A 22,539-nucleotide genomic window follows, 5' to 3' on the forward strand; every position below is an offset into this window, starting at 1 on the left:
CATCAAAAGACACCACAAAAGAAAAAAAAAAAAAAGATGCCATTAAGAAACTGAATAGATGGGGTGTCTGGGTAGATCATCCATTAGGTGTTTGACTTTGGTTCAGGTCATGATCTCAGTGTCATGGAATCCAGCCCTGCATCAGACTCCTCACTCAGCGGGGAGTCTGCTTCTCCCTGAGCACACTTCTCCCTCCCTCCCTCTCCCCTGCTCTTCCCCTCTGCCCCTCCCCACTCATGCATAAATAAAATCTTTTTTTTTTTAAAGATTTTATTTATTTATTTGTTTATTTATTTATTTATTTATCTGACACAGAGAGAGAGAGAGAGAGATCACAAGCAGGCAGAGAGGCAGGCAGAGAGGGGAGGAAGCAGGCTCCCTGCTGAGCAGAGAGCCCAATGCGGGGCTGGATCCCAGGACCTTGAGATCATGACCTGAGCCAAAAGCAGAGGCTTAACCCACTGAGCCATTCAGGTGCCTCTGCATAAATAAGATCTTAAAAAAATACTGGACAAGGCACATAATGGAAAAGAACATGCATAGTACATACAACTGACAAAGGTCTGTATCTAGTAAATAAAAAACTACTGAAGTTGACAATCCATGATTAACAAACATCCTCCAAACACACACACACACACAGGGAAAACTGCTCAGCAAAAAGACGTGTGAACAAAGAGTACAACAGATGTATTTCAAAAATATTATGCTAAGTGAAAGAAGCTGAACATAAAAGAGTATATGTTGTGTAATCCATCTATATGAAACTCCAGAAAAGACCAATATAATCTACAGTGAAAGAAATCAGAATAAAGATTACATTTGGGAGGCAAAATGAACTGGACAGGGGCAAGAGGGAAACAGCTCTAGAGAGAGAAATGTTTTTTAAATCTTGATTGGGATCATGGTTGTAAGGTAATGCATACGTGTCAAAACACACAGAATTGTACACTTAACATCTGTGCATTTTATTGTATGAACTGTACGTCAACAAAAAGAAAGATAAGTGTAAGTCCCAATATCTAGGTATTTCAAGAAATAATGACAATAACCATAGAACTTAAGAAAGATGAGGGCCCCAAATAAACCAAACAGGACAGAGAAGGAAAAACACACACTTAAAAATATTATAGTGAATATTAAAACACAACAAAATATTCTAAAGTCTAGAGAAAAACAGATCACTTACAAAGGAATATGTATCAAACTGAATTGACCAAAGTACCAAAGGAAAAGAATCTGAAGCAAGAATTTTATATCCAGCTAAACTGTCATTCAGATGTTAAAGACTACATTGAAGGGAACACGTTTGTCCCAAAAGACACCCTCTAGGGGCGCCTGGGTGGCTCAGTGGGTTAAGCCTCTGCCTTCAGCTCAGGTCAAGATCCCGGAGTTCTGGGATCAAGTCACGTGTTGGGCTCCCTGCTTGGTGGGAAGCCTGCTTCTCCCTCTTCCTCTCCCCAGATTGTGTTTCTTCTCTTGCTGTGTCTCTCCATCAAATAAATAAATAAAAATTTAAAAAAAAAAACAAAACCTCCCAGATCAAAGGAAAGAACAAGACCATATATCCAAAAATAACTCAGTACTAAAAAATCTGGAAAATTTTAATCTGAACGACAAGTCAGTGGATATAAAGGCTTAAGAGGGAGACCAAGAAACATGAGCAAATGTTAATCTGGCCTTTGTATGGAAAAACTATGGCTGGCAATCTTTTTTAAGTAAATGAAACATTAAAATGAAAGAAAAGCAAGATAAAATGAAATAAAAATCTAGGAAGGCAGAAATAAAAGAACACAGACACATTCTTTTCAGGAACACTCAAAACATTTTAAAAATTGATCACAGGGGCACCTGGTGGCTCAGTGGGTTAAGCCTCTGACTTTAGCTCAGTATGTGATCTCAGGGTCCTGGGATCGAGCCCCACATCGGGCTCCCTGCTCAGCGGGGAGCCTGCTTCCCTTCTTCTCTCTCTGCCTGCCTCTCTGCCTACTTGTGATCTCTCTGTCAAATAAATAAATAAAATCTTCAAAAAAAAATTGATCACATACCAGCCCATAAAAGCAAGTCTCTCCTTTATTTTTATTGATTTTTAAGATTTATCTTATTGATTTTTAAAGATTTTATTTATTTATTTGACAGAGAGACAGTGAGAGAAGGAACACAGTAGGGGGAGTGGGAGAAGCAGGCTTCCCACTAAGCAGGGAGCCCAATGCGAGCTCGATCCCAGGACCCTGGGATCATGACCTGAGCTGAAGGCAGACACTTAACGACTGAACCACCCAGGCACTCCTAAGATTTTATTTTCAAGTCATCTCTACAATCAACATGGGTCTCAAGCTCACAAACGCAAGATCAAGAGTCATAGGCTCTACAACTGAACCAGCCATGAGCTCCAAGGCTCTCTTTTATTTTATTTTAAAGGAATAAAGGATTTTTTAAAAAAGATTTTATTTACTTATTTGACAGAGAGAGATCACAAGTAGGCAGAGAGGCAGGCAGAGAGAGGGAAGGGGGAAGCAGGCTCCCCGCTGAGCAGAGAGCCTGATGTGGGGCTTGATCCCAGGACCCTGAGATCATGACCTGAGCTGAAGGCAGAGGCTTAACCCGCTGATCCATCCAGGCACCCTAGGAGTAAAGGATTTTAAAGGATTTTTTTTTTTTTTAAGATTTATTAATTTGAAAGAGAAAGAACGAGAGACAGCACATGGGAAGGAGCAGAAGGAGAGGGAGAGGAGCAGACACTGCTAAGCACAGAGCCCCAGTCAGGGCTCGATCCCACAACCCTGAGATTATGACCTGAGCTGGAAATCAAGAGTCACACTTAACCGACTGAGCCATCCAGGCGCCCCTCCAAGTCTCTCATTTTAAATGACCGGTTTCCACAAAGCCCACATTCTCTGACAATGGTACAATTAAGTTAGAAGTCATGTTCTTTTATTTCATGTTCTTTAGAAATCATGTTTTGAAAAGGACAAACAATTCCCTATACAACAGAGATGAAAAGCATCTCTAAATAACTCATAGATCAAAGAAAAATCATAGTAGAAGTCTAAAATTACTTAGAACTGGGTGATAATAAAAACACTGATATATCAAAAAGTACAGAATGCAGCAAAGAAAGGGTAAAAATTAATGAGCGAAGGGCTGCCCGAGTAGCTGAGTGGGTTGAGCGACCAACTCTTGGCTTCAGCTCAGGTCATGATCTCATGGGTGGTGGGACTGAGCTCCTCATGGGGCTCCACTCAACAGGGAGTCTGCTTGAAGATTCTCTCCCTCTGCCCCTATGGCCACCCCCTCCTCTCTCAAATAAATAAATGGATTTTAAAAAGTATTGTGTTAGGCATCTAACTTAGGAAGTTAGAAAAAAAGCAACCCAAAGAAAATAAAAGATTATAAAGAACTGTAATCAACACTACTGAGAACAAAGATTCATTTGTAAAGATCAAAACCACAAGTATGTCCTTTTAAAAAAAAGGTCAGTAAGGGGGGACTGGGTGGCTCAGTCACTAAGCATCTGCCTTCGGCTCCGGTCATGATCCCGGGGTCCTGGGATCGAGCCCCACATTGTGCTCTCTGCTCGGCGGGGAGCCTGCTTCTCCCTCTCCCACCCCCCCTGCTTCTGTTCCCTCTCTTGCTGTCTCTCTCTCTAATACAAAAATAAAATCTTTTTGAAAAGTCAATAAACCTAAAGCAAGATTAATTTTAAAAAATACAAAATAGAGATAAGACACAACTATTATGAAAATGGGGATGCGGGGCGCCTGGGTGGTTGAGTCCTTAAGCGTCTGCCTTCGGCTCAGGTCATGATCTCAGGGTCCTGGAATCGAGCCCCGCATTGGGTTCCCTGTTTGATGGGAAGTCTGCTTCTCCCTCTCCCACTCCCCCTGCTTGTGTTCTCTCTCTCGCTGAATCTCTTTGTCAAATAAATAAATAAAATCTTAAAAATAAGAAAGAAAGAAAAGGGTATACAATTTCTTCTTCTCTTTCTCCTTCTCCTTTCCTTTCCTTTTCTTTTCAGTAGTCTCCAGGCTCAGTGTGGAACCCAACGCAAGGCTTAAACTCATGACCCTTGGATTAACACCTGGGCTGAGGGATACCTGGGTGGCTCAGTTGGTTAAGCATCTGTCTTTGTCTCAGGTCATGATCCCAGAGTCCTGGTATTGAGTCCTGCATCAGACTCCTTGCTCATCGGGAAGCCTACTTTTCCCTCTCCCTTGACTGCTGCTCTGTCTGCTTGCGCGGGTGCTCTGCCTGACAAATAATTAAATAAAATCTTTTTGGAAAAAAAGACCTGGGCTGAGATTAAGAGTTAGGTGCTGGGGCGCCTGGGTGGCTCAGTGGGTGAAACCTCTGCCTTCGGCTCGGATCATGATCTCACGGTCCTGGGACTGAGTCCTGCATCAGGCTCTCAGCTCAGCAGGGAGCCTGCTTCCCCCTCTCTCTGTCTGCCCCTCTGCCTACTTGTAATCTCTCTGTCCAAAAGAAAAAAAGAGTTAGGTGCTCAGGGCACCCGGGTGGCTCAGTCAGTGGTGTCTGACTCTTGGTTTTGACTCAGGTCATGATCTTGAGGTCTGGGGATTAAGCCCCACATCGGGATCTTTGCTCACTGCAGAGTCTGCTTGTCTCTCTCTCTGCTCCTTCCCCTGCTCTCTCCCTCTCCCTTAACTCTCTTAACGGGCTCAGTGGGTTAAGTGTCTGCCTTCAGCTCAGGTCATGATCCCAGGATCCTAGGATTGAGGCTCACACTGCACTCCTTGCCCAGCAGGGGAGCCTGCTTCTCCCTCTGCCTGCCACTCCCCCTGCTTGTGCACTCTCCATCTCACAACTAAGTAAAATCGTAAATAAATAAATAAACTGCTAAGTTGACCTATATTCAATTTTAGAATGTCCAGTTTCCAAAATACGATTAGACTCATACGATGACAAACCAGTAAGAAAATGCCCCCCCCAAAAAAGACAAGTAGAAAAATAAGCAAAACACATTACCAAAAGAAGACTCACACATAGGCTTACACACTTACTCAACCCCGCCAGAAATGTGGGAACTGCAAATCAAGGTCTACAACAAGAAGTCGTTACACTTACTGGTTGGAAATAACGAAGTCTGACAACACCACGTGTTACAGAAGACACAAAGAGCAGAACTTCTTATACGTTACTGGTGGAGTGCAAAGAGATCCAACCATTTTGCTCTTCTCTTGTAACGCTGAACAAATTTTCACATGCCCTATGGCCCAGCAATCAGTGGCTAGGTATACATCAAGAGAAGTCCTAGCTGCATGCATTAGAGAACATACACATGAATCTTCGTAGGTACTTTTCCTACACTAGCAAAAACTTGAACACAATCCCAGTGCCATCAACAAGAAATTAAATAAAATTCTGAAACAGTTAGCTGGTATATAAATGACATATAGAGCAAACCGTTTTAAAAACAAACAAACAAACAAAAAAACCACTGCAGCGCCTGGATGGCTCAGACGGCTAAGCAGACAATTCTTGATCTCAGCTCAGGTCTTGATCCCAGGGTTGTGAGTTCAAGCCCTGCATCTGGCTCCAGGCTTGGCGTCTACTTAAACAATGATGAAAGAAATACAGCCACAGGCAGCAAGCGGATCAATTTCAGCAACTTAAGATTCACTTACAACCAAGTCCAAGGAGATGATTACACAAAGTACGGGATACCTCTGTACAGTGTATATAGGGACACCTGGGTGGTTCCGTCAGTTAAGCATCTGACTTGGGGGTCAAGTCAGGATTTCGGCGTCCTGGAATGGGCAGCGGGCCCTGCATCCAGTGGGGACTCTGTTTCTTCCTCTCCCTCTGCTCACACCCCCACCCCGCTCATCCTCTCTCCCAAATAAGTAACACCTTTCTAAATAAATAAATGTGAGAACTTAAAACTGGGAATGGGAAACCCTAAATTCAGGAGTGATTACACCACCACCCTACACCCCTCCTACCCCCCCACCCGACCCCCGCCCGTGAAGACAGGCACAGTTGGCGGAGTTGGAGGAGCTCAGAGGAATGTGTAAATTACTGTCAATATTCTAGTCCTGGTAGTGGATGATGGTTCATAGGGACTTTAAATGGATTTACTTATTTATTTTAAAGACTGATCGATTGATTTACTGATTAGAGAGAGTGCTGGTGGGGGAGGGGCAGTGGGAAAGCATCTCAAGCAGCCTCCCTGCTGAGTGCCTGGGGACCCCATGACCCTAAGGGGCCATCCAGCAAACGGGAGATCACCCAACCCCTTACTTGCTCTGCTCATTCCTCCACAGCTGCTGCGAGGTCTGCAAGCTCTGGGTCCTGCCCACTTCTCTGACATCACCTCCTGGCCCCCACTGGCACCACTCACCACTCACACCTTGTCCGCCCAGCTTTCCCCCCACCCCCCACCCCCTCAGGGCTTTGGTGCTGGCCCATCCCCTGCCTGGAACACTCTTCCCCGGGACAATGCTGGTCTCACTCCTTCAGGTCAGAGGCCACGTCTCACATCCTTTCCTTCCTTGCCCTGCCAGGTGAAGAGGCCCCCACCACTCCCCAGTCCCCCTACTATTTTACAATCCTATTTTCTTCCCAGCACTCCCACTGTCTGAAATTAACTTACTTTGTGGTCTGTCTCTTCCAGTACCGTGGAGTTCCTGGAGGACTTGGTGGTGGTTGCTGCTCTACCCCCCTGTACCTAGAACCACACCTGCCTATAGAAGATCCTCAGAAAATATTTGCTGGAGGGAGGGGGAAAAAATGATCTAACGCCACCTCCTCCAGAAATCCCTTGTGGTCATTCTACCCAAGGCTTGGTGAGGAGGCCCCCCCTCTGGTCCCATGGCTCTCGAACTTTCCTTCATCCTACACCACCTGGGACTCTGCAGGGGCCTGTCCACCTGAGCATCTCCCCAAACACTGGACGTTCTCTGAAGGAAGAACTGGACCAGATTCACTCATGAATTCCAGCACCTAGCCCTGGGCCCAGCAGGGAGCTGGGCTAATAAAATATTTGTTGAATGAATGGATGAATGAATGTTCTCCGCATTCATCTCATCCCCCTTGCTGACGCTGCTTCCTCCTTTCTCCACCCTGACAGGTGCTAAGAAGTCGACACCCAGGTGAGCTGACACACCCAGGTGAGCTGGCGAGCAAGGCCACTCAAGCCGGAATATCGGAATATCGAGCAAGGCCACTCAAGCCGGAATATCGGAATATCGTGCAGCAGGGGAATCCCTTTTCTCCCTCCCTCCCCACCCCAGGAGCCACTTCAGGCCTCAGAGGGGACAAACCCACAGGCCAGTACTGGCCTCTCACAGGAATCCTCTGGGGCCTGCCTTGGCCAAACCAACAAGACAGGCGTTCTGCCCGTATTTCACCCTCCATGACTGGTTGAGAAGGTTGGCCGGCCTGTCTCATTGCCCCAGCTAGAGGCCTTGCACAGCTGAGCTCTCCGTGGCCAGGTGCTGGTTGGGCAAATCCAATCACGTAGCTTACCCTACAAGACAGGATCCACTTCCTTTTGCGGGGAGGAAATGGGACAGGCAAGCCAGCCCGGGGATTCCGTGAAAGAGGAAATTTCAGTGCCAGGTTCTCACTTAAGCCAGCGCTCTGACGTTTCCCAACCCAGGAAGACCTTAGGAGGGTGGGACAGAAACCCAGGAGGGTCAGGCCGGAGGCCAGATTCCTGGACCGAGGTTGGGGCCAATCTCCCACTGAGGTTTCTGAGTTAGCAGTGGTTTCAGTCTGCTAATTGCCCTGGCCTTCCCTTGACCCAGGTTCCCAGAGACACCGGGACTGCCCTGCTGTGCCCCCCACCCCCATTTCTCCCTGCCTCCAGGAACCACGCAGGGGACAGATAAACTTTGCACTCCTCGGCTCAGTGTCACGCAGTCTGTTTCTGCCTTGTACCTCCTCCCCGAGTCTGGCTCCGGAAAAACCAGGAGGTTCAGGAGTTTACACATCTGGCCTGCAGAGATTTATCTAATATTAAATGATTACGGGCCCATACTCTGGAGCCAGGCTGCCCAGATTCAAATTCTGGCTCAACTGCTTATGAGCTGCATGACCTTGAGCCCCCTGCTGTGCTTCTACTCTTTAACCTTTAAAACCAGCGATTTGTCCCTACTCGATGGGAAGGCTAAGTCACCCAAATAGAGAAGGGTGTGTCGAACACTTACTTAGCAGGCCAAGCACACATACGGGATTCAGTGAAAGACCACTCTTATTATCATTACTAAATACATTGAGGTTGTTTGGAGTCAGGCCTGGAACTCTGGACCAGACATCCGTAGACAGACACACCAGAGCCAAAACCAACCCGCTCAGCAGATTGGGATGGAACAAGGGGAAAGCCTCCAGGCTCTGGGTCCAAATCCCAGCTTCACAGTTCTGTGACCCCGGGCAAGTTACTGAACTGCCCTGAGCCTCATTTCTGCCTCTGGGTACTCCAGATCACAGCCGTACTTCCTTCCAAGTGGTCACGGTTTCTCCTCACCGGGAAAGATGCTAATCTCTGCTGCTGCTGGCTGTGGGCAGTGTTGGGCAATTAGGGAGCTGACACAGGCAGGGGCTACCTCAGGCAGGGGTGAGGTGACAGGCAGGTTCCCCTTCCTGGAAACCTCTGTTGAGGCCCCTGCCTGGGGGTGTGATGCGCAAGTTCATTCATTCATCAAATATGCATTAAGTGTGTACTAAGTGCCAAAAAGCACAGTACACATTGATGCAGCAGATGACAGCCATTTCTATTATTATTAAAGAAGTTAGGGGCGCCTGGGTGGCTCAGTGGGTTGAAGCCTCTGCCTTCGGCTCGGATCGTGGTCCCGGGATCCGGGGATCGAGCCCCGCGTCGGGCTCTCTGCTCCTCGCAGACCCTGCTTCCTCCTCTCTCTCTTCCTGCCTCTCTGCCTGCTTGTTATCTCTGTCTGTTAAATAAATAAATAAAATCTTTAAAAAAAAAAAAGGAAGTTAAAGTTGTTTGGCACTGAGGTGAGGGTACATCTGTAAATAAAACGGACGGAAAGACCTGTCAGAAGTCGTTGGGAGAACCCATACCTAAGGGCCTGAGCTGCCCATAAGGAAACTGACTTGTCCTGCTGCCAATCACTACCAAACTATTTATGAGTTGGTATCATCAGCGGAGATGTGAAGATATCAACGGAAGGGCAGCCAGGCTCTTCCTGGGGTGGCTCAGGTGTCACACCCAGCAGGACCAGCCTCCACAGGTTTCCCTGTGGTGAGAGAGTCCAGCTGGGCTGGGGAAAGCCTTGCCAGGTGGGGCAGCCTCTCCTTAACTCAAGGATGACACGCATATGCCGAAGGCAGGCACCTTGCTAGACACTGGAGTTCACCAAGGATTCGATGAGATTCTTGCCCTCCAGAAAAACCATACTCCGAGGCAGACACCCCATAGAAAATCAGATTGTAAGAGTCTTCAGCATACATCTGGAGAAAGAGCATTGGCCTGGGATCCTGATCTGAATTTGGGGCTAATTTTTGCCATTGGTTTGACCTAAGCCTCATTTTCTCATTTTCCCCTTTTGCAAAATGAAGACAGTATTTTGGGGGGGCTGTTTTAAGGATCCAGTGAGTTCACGAATAAGAAAGGGCTTTAAAAGTACACTTGGCCAGCTCAGTTGGTGGAGCATGGACTTTTTTTTTTTTTTTAAAGTAATCTCTACACCCAATGTGGGGCTTGAACTCACAACCTCAAGATCTCAAGATCAAGAGTCGTATGCTCCACTGACTGAGCCCGTCATGTGCTCCAGAGAATATGACTCTTGATCTTAGGGTTGCAAGTTCGAGGTCCCATATTGGGTGTAGAGATTTCAAATAAATAAATAAATGGGCTTTAAAAATGGAAAAGTACAATAGGAGCTGAGGTTGGGAGTCTCATCCAGCATCACGTGGCTGATTAGAACAAAAGCTAGAACTGGAACCCTGGAACCGGAGCTGGGAAGGCCAGGCCTGCCCCCCTCAGTCAGCTGCCCCTCTCAGCTGCTTGCCTTTGCACCCTGGGGCCATCGATTCACACGAGGCCCAGGGGACAGGTAGAACACTAAATCCCCTGGAGCAGGGATGACCATTTCTTTCCTTGGGACCCCAGGTTTTCTAACCTGCCAAAGGGAAGATGCCATCTGCCGGGCTGTCCTCATTGGTAGGTGGGAGGTGTCTTGCAGGGAAGGGCGCCCTCCCCAGGGAAAGGGGTGGCCCCATCACAAAGGAGGCATGGGCTGCTGGGCTGGGGAAGAGCAAGTGCGGAGCCAGGGAGGGAGCCAGCGGCAGGGACGCAAGAACGTGAATTAAAATCTGGGCAGAAGTCCTGGGTTCCCCAGCCCGGCAACTCAGGCACATTGCTTCACCTCTGAGTCATTTCCCTCGCTTGGAGAATGGGTCGCTAGAACGATTAAAAGTGTATATATACAAAGCGCTTAACCAGAATGGCTCGGTGCATGATAAATATTCAAAATATATCCGAAAGTCATTAATTCTTTTTAAATTTATTTTTAAAATTTTTGAGAGAGAGCGAGCACACAGCAGGGGGAGCAGCTGAGGGAGAAGGAGAAGCAGACTCCTCGATGAGCAGGGAGCCTCATGCAGGACTCCATCCCAGGACCCTAAGGTCATGACCCGAGCTCAAGGCAGACAAGACACCTGACCGACTGAGGCGCCCCAAATGTTAGTGATTCCACTATTATTACCCTACCATTCTTACTACCATTAGTACTGTAAGGACCTATTTAGCTAGAGGCTTCCATCAGGGTTAAAATAATAACGTAGTTTAACCCTTAAACTATCCCTGCTCCCCTTCCCCCAGAGGACTTCACTTAAAAACAAGTCCCAGAAACCAGCTCCAGATAACAAAGCCCAGATACAGGGGTGGGTCAGGCGAGGTGGAGACATCCAATCAGTGGGGGGATGCACACTGTCTCCCTAGTTACCAAGGTGTGATAGGCTAGGTCAAATGTCTATTATAGGGTAAATTGTAATTCAATTGGTCACCTAACATCACTGTGCGGCTTTCTCTGTGTGATACAATCTCACTGGCCACCTGTGCGTGGCCAGGCCCGACCACATGGCCTTTGCCCTTAAAAGCTAGTCTGTGAAACAGAGAAAGGTTGCCCTCTTATAAGAGGCGTGGCCCTGGCTGGTCAGTTTGATTCTTGATGCTTGGCACGAAATAAAGCTTTCCTTGACCTTCGCTTTCTATCAGTCTTGCTCTTAATCACGGACCCATTTTGGGGGCATAAGAGTACTATCATAGAGGGTGGGGTAGGGGTGAGCATAACTCTTCAGGACCAACCAGCTTCTTTCTTTCCACTCTCACTATACAACCTGGGTCATCACCATCCCTAGAAGCCAGCACCGCACCCCCAACCCCTGGAGGACTAAACATGGGCACCACGGTGCGCCCCAGGAAAGGTCCCCACCTGGCACCAGAGGGGAGTTCTGGCTCAGTCTAGCTCTGAGCGCCTCCTGCTTTCCTGTACAAGGAAAGGAGACTGAGGAGCCAGGGGACAATGACCTAGGGCCTCCTTGGGCCTGTCCCTTCTCCACCCTCCATGCAATGACCAGATCTAATTTGGTTCTGGGATATCCTTCAGTCTCGTGCCAACTCTAATTTGGTGAAAAGGGCTGCCTGGAGGACTGCATTTAGAAGGCCCTGAAGTTGGGGGGGAAAAAAGAGCCGTGGCTGAGTGATGGTATCTGACTGGGAGTCAGTGTAACTATTTGCCGCAAAAGAGCTAGAAAAGCCCTGAAGGCTTTGCCTCAATACAAGTCCTAGTTGTCAGGTGGGATAACTGGAAGCCAAGAGGGAAAGGGACTTGCCCAAGGTCACAAAGCATGAAAAAGGGCAGGGATTCAAACTCAGCCTCCTCTGGCTTTCTGAGGTTGCTTCCCACCACGATTGTCACTTCCTTCCTCTGGACCAGAAAGGAGGTGTCCAGGTCCATTGAGACCCACTATCTGAGAGAACAGAAGCCAGAAGAGGACCGCCTACTCGGTTCCCCACCCCCACCCCTGGGGCCTCCTACCACACTTTGCAAACCCCCGAGGCAGATGGTTCCAGTGAAAACAAATGTAGACAGCACCATCCCCTGAGGGCTTGTATACAAACAAAGATTTGAATTCAGATGCTAATCAGATTAAGCAAGACCACGTGAGACCAGGATTTGGTTCCCTTTCCCCTTTGCAGCTGTGTGTCGTGGGAAGTTAGAGCTTCACTGAGTTTCAGTTTGCTCCTCTGTAAAATGGAGAGAAGGAAAAAACACACTACAGTCATTCAAAGAGATGAGCTCCGTGTTCCTGACGCAGAGTAAGCCCTTAGACATTAATTATCAGGATTAGGTTAAAGGGGGAAAAAAAACCCACATCATTTTCACACAAAAAAAATACTCAAGTGACCCAGACAAGGGTTTGGAAGGGCTGTCGGGAGGAGCCCTGTTTTTCATCCTTGATAGCTGGCTAACTGAACCGAAACATGAATTATCAAGTTTGATGATTTCATAGAAAGGAAGGAACCAGATTCTCCTAGGAAAATGGATTGTATCATTGATGTCACAGAAAAGGAAGCAGCAATGAGTGGATGGATTGGCAATACTGGGGGACAAACGTATATTGGCAATACTGGGGGACTTCGTGCCTCAGTTTCCTCCTGTGTAAATTGGGGATAATAGCCCTGGCCACCCAGGGCTGCTGTTAAGACCAAATGAGCAATTCCAGGTGAGGCAGTGGGCCACCCCTGGCCTGGCAATGCTAGTAGGTATTAGTGAGTGTTGGGACATGTGGCACGGGGAGTGGGCGACACTTACTAAAGGAGGCAGAGAAAACAGGACCTACAACAGTGCTAAGAGTGAGGGTGGGGAGGGAGACTCAGAATCCGCTGAGACACTTTCTGCCCAGAGTGGTGGCAGATGGGTAAGTTATTAACTCCTGTATGTTAAGGAGCTGGTGGTAAGTCAACGTGGGGACAGGTGGAGGGAGAAATTGACAAATGATACTCAGGAAGGCCAAGCCTGACACGGTTCAGTGACCGCCTACAAGAGGCCTGGGGGATTACAGGACAGAGAACTGGGAGCCTCAGCCTGAGATCTGAGAAGACACCTCCCACCCTCGTTGTTTCCTAGACAAAGTGAAAAGGTAGATCAAAGGAGGCAAGAGATTGACTTAACAAAAAGTCCCATGACAGATCCTTTTAAAGGTTGGATTTACGGCTTTTCGAATAAAAGCCACCTAAACACTTTTTTAAAGAACATAAAATGTTTGCTGAGCTCTGCTGGGCAGCTTACATACTTGACCTCATGAAATTCACTCACCCAAACCACAAACTGAGGTCTGGGAGAGTGAAGATACTTCCACGGGACTTTGGGTTGGGGAAAGGGGAGTTGTCCTGGAGGTCTTTTTCCCAGAAATAGCCCCCCAGCCTCCCCTCCCCTCTCCTCCCTTCCCTGGGTCAAAAGTACTTGGGAAGGGTTTGACCCCAGCATGTCTACCCTCTGAACCTCAGTCTGCAAAAGGGCAGGAGGTGGGGAAGAGAGAAGGGATCAGAGATAATGTTCAAGATGCCTGGTGCCCCAGCAGGTACTTATAAAATACAAACCCACACGGGGCCCATTTCTGAGCTCCTCCGCAAGTGGGAGGACCATGTGGGGGCCCGTGGTTACTATCAGGTTGTCAGGTGGGGTAACTGACCTCCTTGTTCATCTTGTACCCCCAGAACAGTTGTGGTGACCTTCTAGAATCTTCCGTCCAGGCAGCTGCTTTCAGACCCCCTGTATTTGACCATAAGGCTTCATGGCCTGCCACACTGCCCTTACTTAAGCTCAGACACAGTGACTTGGAGGTCTGTGTTGCCACCATGATGCCTGCCTGTCATGGCTAGGCCTTGGCACTCAGCAAAGGTGGCCCAACAGAGCCCTGAGTTCAGAGTGCAAGACAGTGTTCCCTGTCTCGGGGATGAGTGACAGCGGCACGGAGGGGAGCTGGGAGCATTTAGGTGAACGGGTACTAGTCCAGGGAGTCCCTTCCCTGAAGGAGCTGTGTCATCTGTACCCTGAAGGACCGAGGGCTGCCTGTCCCCAAGTGGGTAGGCCCCGGGCCAGCTATCTAGGTCCTGACAGGCTGTTGCCATCACCCTTAGACCTCTAGAGCCCTTAGACTCTTCCCAGGGACCACCAGAGCAGGAAGAAAGCTCCTGCCACAGAAGGAGGGACTGCTCTCCACGTGTCCCACATTCCTACCCTGAGCTCCCGGAGGGCCGACCCAAACCCCATGCCCTCATTCGGATGAGATCAGAGACCTCCTTCCAAAGCCTCAAAGCACCTCACCCAGAAACTGCAAATTCAGAAGGCAGGGAGGTCATGTCCATGAGACAAGTGGGCGTGAGGGGGAAGGGAGCCGTGGGGACTGTAGTCAAGTGGACAGAGGGGCTGTTACTCAGCTCCACCCATGGTGACACAGCTGGGATGCAGCCCAGTGTGGCCACATCCCCTGGTCTTTCAAGAAAAGTAGAATGAAAGCACGTGGCTGAGTAACAGCAACAACAAAATCAAGGTCTTTAAATCACTGCAGAAGCCAACAATCGGCCACAGCTGTCCCCTGCCCCGTTTGGAGGGCAATCTGCGCCCTAGGCCTGTCTAGGCCTGCCATGACCTGGGCCATAAAGATGGGAAAGCCAGTTCACTGAATTAGAGACATTCCTAGTCTTGCGGATGTCAGGCATTTGGGCTTACCAACAAGGACACGGAGGCTCAGAGAGGGGACTTGCCCAAGGTCCTACCGGTAGTGTATCAGCCCCTCAGGACTCAGGCCCTGCTCTCAAATGAGTAGAAGATCCTTTTGCTACCGATCCACACCATCTGCATCCTCCCTGAACAGCTTTCTTTTCAAAAACTAGATACACTGTGGATGTACTACAGACACAAGACTGACCAAATCCAAAGCACTGGTTACTTTTATTTTTTTTTTTAAGACTGTATTTATTTATTTGTCAGAGAGATAGAGTGTGCACAAGCAGGCAGAGAAGTAGGCAGAGGCAGAGAGAGAGAAGCAGGCTCCCTGCTGAGCAAGGAGCCCAATGCGGGACTCGATTCCAGGGTCCTGGCATCATAACCTGAGCCAAAGGCAGCAGCTTAACCGACTGAGCCACCCAGGCGTCCCAACACTGGTTACTTTTAAGGAAGTCGTGGACCTTAGAGCCGAAAGACTGAATTCCCAGTCCAGCTCCCCTCTAAGCAGCTGGGTGACTCTGGGTAAATTCCTAGATGACCGAGCCAGCTGCTAAACACCTTCCAGCTCTGAAACCCCAGGCATCTGTGAGGTAGGTATTCTCACTGCTCAGTATTTTGTGGCCACAGATGAATATAGAATAATAATAATAATAATAATAATAATAATAATAATAGTAATGGGGAAGGCAAGCCCACATTCGCTGGGAAGGCACGCTACAATTTTTAGTGAAACCTGACTCCTGGTTACTGGAATCCAGAAAGAACCATGGTAATACTCAGGCAGTTTAACCACCATCCGACAGTTAAACAAAAACACATCTGGTTTAACTTCATTTTCCTCATCTCCTCCCCCAACCCCCTACCCTCATCTCAAATTTTACCCCTTAATTTGAGAAGTCAAATTAAATGCAAACAATTGATTTCATGCCACAGTGAGGTTGAGAATTTCAGCATGGAAAACTTTAAGCACGAACTTTTTCTGGGAGCAATCATGAACTGTTGGGGGGAGGTATAGGGAGGTGGAAAACAGAGACTGTTCGTGAATGTTCTTTGGACCCTGAACATTCTACCAAAGTTGCTAAGGGCCTACTGTGAACCCAGCACTCGAGAGGCCAACTGATTTGCCTGAGGTCACACAGCGAGGACTGGAACCCAAGATACTGACCCAGAAGCCAGGGTTTCCCCTGGTGTCCGGGCCTTTCACCTAAACAAGGTCTCTCCCATGCCCTATGGATCACCTGCTAGTGGTGAAGGAAAATACCCTGGGAACACAGAACTTCTCAGCCACCAACACTGGTTCATCCCAGTGTTGGAAAACCATTTATGATCTTGCTGGTCCCTTATTAACCCACATTACAGATGATTTCTTCTTCTGAGGCTCAGAGAGGGAAAGTAACTGGTTCAGGGTCACATAGGAATGCTGGGAATGAACCTCCAATCTCCTCCCCACAGCAAGCTACTGCTCCCTGCCCCCTAAAGTCAGGATACCTCTAGAAGGGATGGAAGAAAAATGAAGCCATACGGCCCAGCCTAGCTCCAGCCTGCCGGAGACTACGTTGCCCTGGGAAAGCTGAGTCAGCATTCCTGAGGCCCTGTGCAGATTTCTGAGCGCTGGTTCTCAGCCCAGCTCGCTCACTCTCCCCGCAAAGCTCTCTTCGAGTTCTGGGGTTTGTATCGATAACTTCAGTTGGGCCTACTTCAAGGTCTCTGGGCTGTGCTGCTGGATCCTGCTCCTGGATTTAGACACCCTCATCCCCGGAGATGGGTACAACACAGAGATCACCAGACTTGGAATTCTCACCACTTGGGCCCTCAATCCCAGCTCCGCCCGGTAGCATCTGAGTGTCCTTGGGCAAATCCCTTCCCCTAAGACCAGTTTCCTCCCAGGAAATGTAAGGCGAAGACAGCACCTAGCTTGCAGGGTCAGATAGGTAATGTCCAGTGGGACAGGCAGGGGCTGAGTTCCATTTCACTCCATTTCCAAGCTGGGACACAGTAAGACAGAGGGCAGGAGGTCCTGCAGAGGTAAAAGCCTGGACCCGTGCCCGGCACAGAACTCCAGGCTCCTGACCTAGGCTGTGTCTCGGATGATAGGTAGCTTCTGAGTATGGGCAACGGCACCGTGCCACCCTCTAGGGCAGCTCATCAAAGATTGGGCAGAGCCCGGGTGAAGGTGGGTGACCAGGCGTCAGGGGCAGTGACATAACCATACACCCAGGGTTAGGGTTGCATTTTTTGCTGAGATTAGAGCTCACTGGAGCCAATGTTTTCTTAAGCACAGACACCAGCTCAACACCTTGCACGCATTAGTCATATCCAGAATTCACCACGGGTAGGTAGTTTACTGATGGCCTCAGCTTAAAGGAAAACATCGAAGCATAATAGGGGACAGAACCATCTCTGGTCACACAGCTAGGGTGCCTGATCTTTGAGTAAGAACAAAATGTTAGGCAACCAATCTTACACGTGTTACTGCATTTTAATCTCCTCCCTTGTGAATTTCTGGATTCCAATTCTATGCAAATGTCCAAATATTGCTGTGTTCTCTCCACTGCTCCTTGGCCAGCACCTAGAAGGGGCTTGGCACAAAGCTTCGTATTTCCTGAATAAAGATAGTATTTTGTTTCTGGCCTCAGTTCAGTTTTATTCCTCACAAGAGTCTTACACACGAGGCACGCTCCCCATTTACAAGTGGTGCCTCAGACGGGGCCACTCACGCTGATCTCACTCCAGGGGTGGGAAAGCTGGGGAGCTGTGTTCTGCTTAGTGAATTCAGAGGCATGAAGTTCAGGAAGAAAAAAAGAGACAGAGGGCCCAGATGGACAGGTGGGGAGGACTGAAGAGGAAGCAGGTTTGGAGGGTGGGCAGGAATGGAGGCCAGAACTAAGGCTCTGCTCTTTCGTCTCTTAGGTGGTAGAGTAGAATCGGGAAGCTAAGGTTGTGTGGGTTAGAGTCTGGGTTAGAATCCTAGTCTCATCACTTCCTTAATGTCTATAAGCCTCAGTTTCCCCATCTGTAAACCAGATGATGCGTGTGAAGTGTTGGAGCAGGTCTGGCACGCAGCAGGCACTCAATGAACAGCTTTTGTCCTGGCTCGTTTGGGAAACGACCCTCACCTCCCTGGGAAGCCTGCCCCCCCGCAGATTTCCCCAGGGTCCAAAGCCCTTTCTGGCCTGAGAATGGCCCCCTCTTTTGATCTCCAGCGTTTTTTCTCCTCCAGCCAGAGGCCTTTGTAAAGGCCCCTACCCCATTATGTGTTGGAAAAGGGTCAGAAGGGACAATGATGGGGCTTTTTCTCAGCATCCACTACCAACATTGTGACCAGGCATTGAACTGTTTTTTATTTAAAGTGGGCATGGGAAACAACTCTGGGCGACCCACTCACCTGAGCACTGCCAGAGGTGAATCATGGGCTCCCTCGGCTTCCAGGGCTCCAGAGCTTTGCCCCCACCGCCGCTGTGCCCACCCCAACTCCCAGATAAACATCCACTCGCCAGAGATCCCCTCTCCTCCCACCCCCCGCCCCATCATGCGGCTCTGGGACCCTCAGCGCCTCCCTCGCTCCATTCATCCGGGCTCTGGCCCAAACTATTTTGGACCCCACCTGGACGCACTGGCCTCCTCCCCAAGCGGCAGTGGCGTGATCTAGAGGTTCCCAGGTGGGAGGCATGGCAGGGCACCAGGTTGGGTGCTGGGGTTGGCAGCCTGAGTCTCTTGATCTCCCGCCAAGGGGGTATCCTCGGGGCTGCTCAGTCACGGGACGCCAGGGAGAGGGGCATAGATGAAAGGTCTAAGTCCCGGGCAGAGACCCGGGAGGCAGGTAACCCCAGGACTACAGCAGCGATCCCAAGCACGGTCCCCTTAGCTCGCGGTCCCCGCGGGCGCCACGTCCAACCTCCAGCCCAGCCCAGCACGCTGCCGGGAGCCCCGGATGCGCGCGAAAACCGGAACAGAACAGGTGCCTGAGGTCCCCAAAAGGCTGCCCTGGGTGGTGTGGAGGCGCGGAGGTCCGCGCCCTGACATTTATATCCATCCTCGCCGCCAACCCCGGACGAGCGGAGGATGTAGGAGGGGCCGGGATCGACCACGTTCCCGGGGAGCCGGAGGACAGCAGAGTCCTTACCTGAACGGACTTCGTGGGCGAGGGTCTGTCCTGGCACAAGCGACGTGGGGTCGGTGCGCTAGGACCGAACGCGCGGAGTGGCGGGAGCGCGACGCTGCCAGGGCCACCTCCCCCGCGGGCTTATAAAGGCGGCCGAGGGGCCCGGCTAGCAGCCGGGGCAATCCGCCCCTGCCCCCGCCCCCGCCCCCGCCCCCGCCCCCGCCGCCGGCCCCGTCCCCGGCCAGGGCCCCGGCCCTCCCCCTCCCCTACCCCGCCCCCGCCCCGCCCCTGCCGGAGCGCTGCCGGCCGACTTGGCCACGCGGCCAGGGCGCCCCCTGCCGGGAAGCTGCCCAGTCCCCCGCCCCCCACGCCCTGCTGCTCCGGAGGGACGGCGGGGCGGGGGAGGTGGGAGGCATCTGCCTGCGCGTTCCCGGTCCCCCCGCGCTCCCGGGCCCTCTCCACCTCCTGGCTTCCCGCGGGGACCCTCTGTCCCTTCCTATCTGCGAGGTCGGGCGGATTCCGCTCTCTGCGCGTGTATCCCAGTCGTCTTTATCCTTGGCTGCAACTTCGTTCTGTCTCTCTCTGTGGTCTTCCTCCTGCCCCTCTCTCTGTGTCTGTCTGTGTCTGTCTACCGGGCTTTCCTCCGCACATGGATCTCCGCACATCTCTATCCATCTTTATCCTGTCACTGCCCACCTGTGTGTCTGATTCTCCCTGCCCTCTCTCTCCTCCCACGGCACTCTTCCCTGCTAGCTCTCTTCCCTGTCCTTGGACTGTCTCCTTGGCTAGGACCAAAAGAAGCAGAGGATGGCCTGGGAGGGGTGGCTTCCGGGAGGGGAGCCTCCGATGGACAGGGGCTGTTAGCTCTTTTCTCCTGACAAGGAAGGGGCCAGTCAGGGTTCATGCTGACTTGTCCCAAGCAGAGTCCCAGCCACAAGTCTCCTGGGTGACAGAGGAGGAAGCCACTCTTCCCAGGCACTGGAGCCAGACAGCCTGGGTTCAAGACTCCACCCTCCTGACCTTGGACAAGTCACTTGCCCCCCCACCCCCCGTGTATCCGCCTGCTCCTTAGCAGGCAGACCCTGTCTCCCCCGGCTTCCCTCACCACGTGCTGGGAGGGTCATATGAGACAGTAGTTGAAAAGTACACAGGAAACTCTAAAATTCTAGATAAATGTGAGGGGGTGTGGACAGCAGCAGATGCTGAATGCTATGGGCTCCATCCCTGCTCCCCAGGGACCAGTACCTCATGGGCAGGAGGAGGAAGGATTTGCTCCCTTTCCCTGAGAACCAGACTGAGTGTAATTCTGACAATCTTCTGCCAAGCCCCCAAGCTCTGTTTGAATGCCTCCAGTGACAAAGAACTCACTGCCACCAAGCCAAGGGTATTCTCAGTGACACTTAGTGCTGCCCGGAGCAATTTATGCCTCTAACCCACAATTGCCAGAGACTCGAAGTCAGTGATCTTGGGTCCCCCAGATCCCTGCCATCCTCAGTATCTAAGCTCCAATCTTCCTGCGGCCACTTTTTCCTGTAGGTGAGGAGGCGATCAAGTCCAGGGCATAGAGGAGACCATGTCAGCAGCAACAGAATCAACACTAGCCCAGAAGTCTCGTACCTGTTCCATGGCAGCTCAGAGCCAGGCATCTCGCATATAACATCTCCCAACAATTCCATTTTACAGAAGAGAAAACAGAGACCCAGAAAGAGCATATGAACTTATCATAAGATTGGAGCCAGAACTGGGGCCTGGCACCAGAAATCAAGAATGTCTTTGTATTTGTTTTTCTTTCTGTATTTTTAGCAATTGATACTATTTCTTTATTTACAGGAATGATACAAAGTTTCCTTTTTGACCTAAGTTTATGTTTTTTAAAAAGTTAATCAAAACATTGAGTAAATATTATTTATTTATGTATTTAATGGGTTAGGTTATTATGGCGAAGATCATGGAGGTGGTAAATGAATGAAGTTTAGGAAATACAAACTTGGCTTTGTTTTTTAAAAAAAGATTTTATTTATTTATTTATTTGACAGAGAGACGGATTGAGAGTACAAGCAGGGGGAGCAGGAGAGGGAGAGGTAGAAACAGGTTCCCCGCAATGCAGGGCTTAATCCCAGGACCCCACGATCATGACTTGAGCTGAAGGTAGAGGCCTAACCGACTGACTGAGTTGCCCAGGTACCTCTGAAACTTGGCTTCTAATGCCTGGTAAACTTAAGGCCTTGCTAAAAGCAAGTGGCTCATAGTGTGGGTTTGTTTTTGTTTTTGTTTGATTTTATTTATTTGACAGAGAGAGAGGACAAGCATGGGGAGCAGCAGGGAAAGGGAGAAGTAAGCTCTGGCTGAGTAGAGAGCACAATGCGGGGCTCAATCCCAGGTCCCTCGGATCATGACCTGAGCCGAAGGAAGACGCTTGACTGACTGAACCACCCAGGTGCCCCTCATAGCATAGCATGTTCTTAACAAATATGGAATAAATGAATGAGTAGAAAAAATTAGAAAAAGCCCCAGCTTTGATCCTGACCTTCGGGAAATTTACATCTTTGGCCTTCAGTTTCCTCATTTTTTTGTGGGGATTATCAGTACCTGTCCTGTTCACTGTATGAAACGGTTGTCAGGGGGTGCCTGGGGGGGCTCAGTTGGTTGAGTGTCCAACTCTTGATTTCTGCTCAAATCGTGATCTCAGGGTCCCAAGATCCAGCCCCACATCAGGCTCCATGCTCAGCGTGGAGTCTCTTTGAAGTTCTCTCCCTCTTCCTCTGCCTCTCCCCTTGCTCGTGCTCTGTCTCTCTCTCTTTTACTCTCTCTCGCTTGCTCTAAAATGAATAAATCTAAAAAAATGAAAACTGTCACGCGGATCATTAGATCATAGTTCTTAGAGCAAAGAGAGCTTGGAAGTCAAACAGTCCAGTTTGCTTATTTTTCCAACAAAGAAACAGAGCCCAGAGACAAGGTATGTATAGACGTAGAGAAACCTTAATGGAATGAATTGCTTACTACCAGCCCAGTGGTCCTGGAATCGCAGCTGGATTTAGAGATTGTCAGTCCAACCAGCCAGGGGGGCATCTGAACCTAGGCAAGGAGAGTGACCTTCTCAGCTCCCCCAGAAAGCTAGGGCAGAGTTGGAGAGTAGGGTTCCTAGTTTCCTATCCAGGCCTCCTTCCTGTTAGGCTGATAGCACCAGGAGGGGAGGTACCCAGGGAGCAGGGACAGTGATGGCTGCTGGGTATTCCCTACCCCCACCTCAGGTAAATTTTCCTTGTGGGACAAAGGCCAGGAGCAGGATAGGAGAGGTAGGGGAGGAAGGTGGCAGGGCTGCCCAGAAAGCGGTTCCTCTTGTTGATAACCCATCAATGGACTCCCAACGTGGAATGGTACCTTGGGGGAAATCACCCAGACACAGAGGCCCCAATGCTAGCCACGTGGTACATCCAGAAGAGCTATCCCCCTAGCTTTGGGGAGATCAGAAGTCAGGGGCAGGTGCTAGGGGCTCATGATAAGGTGGGATGGGCTTCCCCCAACTTCCTGCTGGCTCAGCCTCCCAGACTCTGCCCAGACTGCGACAGGCAGACCTTCCATGCCAGAGGGTTTGCCCCTGGCTCACTGATGATGACGCCATCTCAAGCCTCCTCATATCTCTAAACCTTTCCTTGGCATTTGTAAGCAATGACAGAGCTCCTCCAAGAATCTGGGCTCTGTTCTGGATGTTTTTCA

The 22,539-nt window shown here is 49.9% G+C and overlaps 1 protein-coding gene across 1 annotated transcript in view; it reads right to left on the bottom strand.

Annotated features, from left to right (window-relative positions):
• Positions 1 to 19,031, bottom strand: part of ALPL (alkaline phosphatase, biomineralization associated) — a 55,666-nt gene extending 36,635 nt beyond the window's left edge. The window contains exon 1 of the mRNA XM_032301846.1: positions 18,844 to 19,031. The gene's annotated coding sequence lies outside the window, so the exon portion shown is untranslated. The remainder of the gene's footprint in view (positions 1 to 18,843) is intronic.
• Between the last annotated feature and the right edge of the window lie 3,508 nt (positions 19,032 to 22,539).

The sequence above is a fragment of the Mustela erminea genome, chromosome 10 (assembly GCF_009829155.1).
Source record: "Mustela erminea isolate mMusErm1 chromosome 10, mMusErm1.Pri, whole genome shotgun sequence".
NCBI lineage: Eukaryota > Metazoa > Chordata > Mammalia > Carnivora > Mustelidae > Mustela > Mustela erminea.